Source organism: Galeopterus variegatus, unplaced genomic scaffold (genome assembly GCF_000696425.1).
Source record: "Galeopterus variegatus unplaced genomic scaffold, G_variegatus-3.0.2 Scaffold6515, whole genome shotgun sequence".
NCBI lineage: Eukaryota > Metazoa > Chordata > Mammalia > Dermoptera > Cynocephalidae > Galeopterus > Galeopterus variegatus.
In genome coordinates, this window is record NW_007732626.1 from 12286 (window position 1) to 16984 (window position 4699).

Sequence of the window (4699 nt, forward strand, 5' to 3'; positions counted from 1 at the left end):
CTTCCCAAGCGGCGCACTATCCAGTGTGCCACCGGGCCGGCCCAACCTCTAAGAATCTTAAAAATTATACTTATCTTGGAACATTACACAGTAACAAAATTGCTGTTGGTATTAAAATTTAGACATATGGCATTTAAAAGTCTTCAGAAAGTTTAAGAATTGTGTCAAAATTATTTGCAGCAGTGTTTGAAGTTTATAAGACACAATTCTTTTAAAAGATAATAATTATAGCAATTCAATTTAGTCAAACATATGTTTATAGTTTTGTGACCTTAAATATTCTGTGAAAAACTAACTTATCTGACCCATTAAATAATCAGGAAATCTATAAAGTTAAAATTAAGTAGGCTTTTTCAGGAGTAATGAAAATCCAAGTCTTACAGAAAAGAAAATGTACATTTTGACCTTTCACACTGTAATAAAACCATCCAGAGAGCATATAGCTTTCTTTAGTAGTTTTATTGAGATATAATTCACATACCATACAGTTCAACCTTTAAAATGATTTTTAGTATATTCACAGATATGGCAACCATCACCAGTGTCTATTCCAGAACATTTTCATCACCTCAAAAGAAACCTGGTACCCTTTATCTATCAACCCCCTATCACTCATTGCTCTTGTCCCCACCAAATCAAACAGCCAGTAATCTCCTTCTTGTCTCTATGGGTTTTCTTATTCTGGATATTTTGTATAAATGGAATCATATAATATGTGGTCTTCTCTAACTGGTTTATTTCACTTAGCATTATGTTAGGTTCATCCATATTTCAGCATGTATTCATACTTCATTTCCTTTTATAGCTGAATAATAAATATTCTGTTGTATAGATATGAAATGTTTTGCTTATTCATTCATCAGTTGATGGACATTTGGATTGTTTCCATTTTGGGCTAGTGTGAATAATGCTGTGATAAACTTTTGTGTACAAGTTTTTGTGTGGACACATGTTTTTGAATTCTCTTGAGTATATACCTAGGAGTGGAATTGCTGGGTCATAAAGTAACTCTACATTTAACTATTTGTGGAAGTGCCAAACTGCTTTTCAAAGTGGCTGCACCATTTCACATTAAATCCAATCAAAGAGATGGACAATAAACAAAGTAAATGATAAATGTCATAAGAGCTGGCAGAAGCATAGAAGGGTGTGTCATGTTTAGAGGTTAAAATTTCAGATGAAGTGAGGAGGCCATAAATTCTATCAGCCAATTAGATATACATTATCTCATTAAGAAACAAAACAAAACAATGAGATTAGTAGTTTTACCACCATGAGTTAACCTAGATTCGGAGGAGTTAAGTAACTTGCCCAAGATTACATAGCAGGTAAGTGGTAAAGCTGGAATTTCAATCCATATTGCTCTGACTTCAAAGTTTGTGCCCTTTTCCCCACATCACATTTTCATGTGTGCATTTTGCTTGAGTAAGAGTTTGTTCTTTAAAACATAAGCACAATAAATTTGGAACAAAATTGACAATAAATACATGCAACTCATTGTTCTCAAGAAATAATCCCAGCAGGAATATGAACATACTCAAAAAGACTTTGACCTAATTTGTGCATGAAAATATCATAAATGCTATGTGGCAGAGAATGACCATTCTTTCCTATTGTCTCCTGGAACTCTTCCAGAGCAGAACATTGCATATTACAATTGGGGAATTCCTACATTGTTATATTTCTAATTAAAAACAAACAAACTTCATTTTAATGACACTTCAACATCTAGCCAGGTTTAATACGATGGAATCCTGCCCTACTTTTTCCATTCCGTGAGCATTCCCTTATAAGCTAGACATGTTCTGATGAATAAAAAACATTTTTAAAGGGTTTCGTATGGAAATTCTCCTTTAAAATTAGCTAAATGGGTTTCTAATACCTATGCATACTACTCATACCTCTCTCCCAGGGAATCCCTCTTCATATTATGAATGCATTCATGAAAATAAAACCACCAATTCAACATAATAAGTGGAGTCATAAAAGTCTCACATAGTCCTTGTTAGAATGTTGTGCCACTGTCATTTATTACCTCTGATTGGCATGCAATTTTCAGTTTTATTACTTGTCTTTATTTTCTCAGCACCCTTCATAATTGTTTTAATGATAGAGGCAACTAAGCCTTTAATTTAACCTCCAAAGATTTTACGAAAAACCTTCTCTCTAGGCAGAGGACATGGTGAATAAGAAACATCAATCCACCACTGAGGCAAGCAGCAGAAAATACCAGCAAGCCCTGGCAGAACTGGAAAGTGTCCTCAGCTACTTAGAGGGCCTCTTTGCCCAGATACTAGTACCACTAGTGCTGATCCTTCTTGACAGCAATGCCCCACGGCATTCTATGAACTTGACTTCTCCCTACTGGCCCCCAACAGCGTGGACCAGAGCCTGAGCACAGCAGCTTGTTCATGCCGTCTCTCCTGAGCCATTTCCATGGCTGACGCCTTGGGTGAGCTGCTCCTCCTCTGCTCATGGGCACCATTGTCATGGCACAGGGGCACCACGACTGTAAAGATTGGTTTTGACCCAAGCTCAACTACTGAGTGCCCAGCCAGGGCCAAAAACGGACTGTGACTCTGTCCTGTGGCAGACCTTCCATCCAAACCACAGCCTGGGAGGATTACATTTGGTTCCAGGCACCTGTGATGCTTAAAGGACTCCATGAGTGAATGAAGATTCCTCGCAATCGTGAAAACACAATGGCTGAATTACCTTTCTCCTGTGGTACCGAGTCACTCGTCTCTTGCTTGGAGTTGCTTCCTGGTGAGGAAGGAAAGTGCTGTCCTTCTGGCTGTCTGTCTCTCCTGCTCAGACTTCCTAGTAGGCTGATGGTGTGTGGCTCTGACTGTAATAATCATCACTGAACAACATCTCTTTGAATCAAAGGTTAATTTTCCCCAAGGGTGCTGGGTCACGCATTTCTGTTTGGGATTGGACAGCAAAGATGGGTCCATAGACAGATACTCCTATGGAGGTAGCCCTTTTCTGCTTTTCGCTCTGTCCATTCGGAATGTTTGCCAGTGTTATAATGTGGGTGTGACTCATGAACTTAAATATAAAATAAATAGATCTATTTAAAAAAAAAAAAAAGAAAGAAACTGAGCTATACACAGCCAGTTGTTCTTGCAAACTAATTGAAAGATACTGCATTTAAAAAAAAAGAAAGAAAGAAACTGAGCTATACACAGCCAGTTGTTCTTGCAAACTAATTGAAAGATACTGCATTCTAAACATCCTATTTCTAACCTAAGAATATAGATATGAAGTTTTTATAGGTAACTTTTTAGCTACTTTTAGTAACAAAAATAATTTTCAAAAATTTGCTTTCAGATTCTCTTTCTGTAACAGGATTTAGCTGCTACTTTTTTTTTGGCAGCTGGCCAGTTCGGATATCTGAATGCTTGACCTTGGTGTTACAAGGCTGTGCTCTAACCAACTGAGCTAATGGGCCAGTCCCAGCTGTTACTTTCTCCCTTATTGTTTTGTTTTGTAAATGTATTTCTGGGTTCTCCATTCTGTTCCATTGGTCTCCCTCACTGTTAAAACTACTACCTTTACCTCGAAGCAACGGACCGTGTGTCTATCTTTTTGAAAATGTTTGCTAGATGGCGCACTACTGCCAGCGAATTTGTTCTCACAAATTAGGTCAGAAGATTTGTAACCTTTGCTTTTTGGTCTTTCCTTTTTGTGTGTGTGATAACTATATTAATAACTTTGGTTTTGTAGTAAGGTGAACCTTTGTGTGGCACAAAAGATTTTTGTGGTCACACCCCATTATTTCAACATAATCCACTCAATTGGATGCTTATATATAAAATGCTCTAGGTTGTAATACATGGGAAACAAGTGAACAAATAAAAGCATCGTAGTCAACCTCCCCCTGCCTTCTTCCCTGTGTTAGTCAGTGTTCTCCAGAAAAACAGAACCAATAGCGTCTGTATGTGTGCATGTGTGTGCATAGAGAAAGAGAGAGGGCAAGAGAGAGAAAAATTCATTTTTAAGAAATTGGCTCATGAGATTGTGGGGGTTGGTAAGTCCAAATTCTACAGGGCAGGCCAGAACTACCGAGACCCAGATGTGATCTTGAGTTCAAAGGCAGTCTGGAGGCAAAAGTCCTTTTTCCTTGGGGAACATCAGTTTTTTTCTCTTAAGGCCTTCAGCTTATTGGATGAGGTCCACCCACATTATGGAGGGTAATCCACTTTACTCAAAGTCTACTGATTTAAATCATAATCACATCTAAAGAATACCTTCCCAGCAATGTCTAGATTGATATTTGACCAAACATTTGGACACCATAGCCTAGCCAAGTTGAAAGATAAAATTTAACATTACATTCCCTTACCCCAGTGGACCATCCTGGGCACCCCATCCACTGCAATTTGGAGATTTTTCTGGGTTGGCTGAGCAGGGCCTTAATGATTCAACAGTCTGTAGGGCAGCTCTAAACAAGGTGTACCCATATTAGTTTGATGGGACAGGTCAATGAGTGGGGAAATAATCACTTTCTGTTCTAGGCTCTGAGGTTATAATAGTGAACAAGACAGAGGAGGTTTCATGAAGCTTAATTTCTACAGGTATGATTAAAAAAAAATTATGTCCACAAGAAAATATCAGCTACGTGCCTTGGAAAGGAAGAAACTAATAAGGAAAGAAGATGTCATTTAAGTCAGGCCTTGAAGACAGATAAATTATT

The 4699-nt window shown here is 37.9% G+C and overlaps 1 pseudogene; it reads left to right on the forward strand.

Annotated features, from left to right (window-relative positions):
- Positions 1-2131: 2131 nt before the first annotated feature.
- Positions 2132-2672, forward strand: LOC103606354 (annotated as a pseudogene).
- Positions 2673-4699: the final 2027 nt, after the last annotated feature.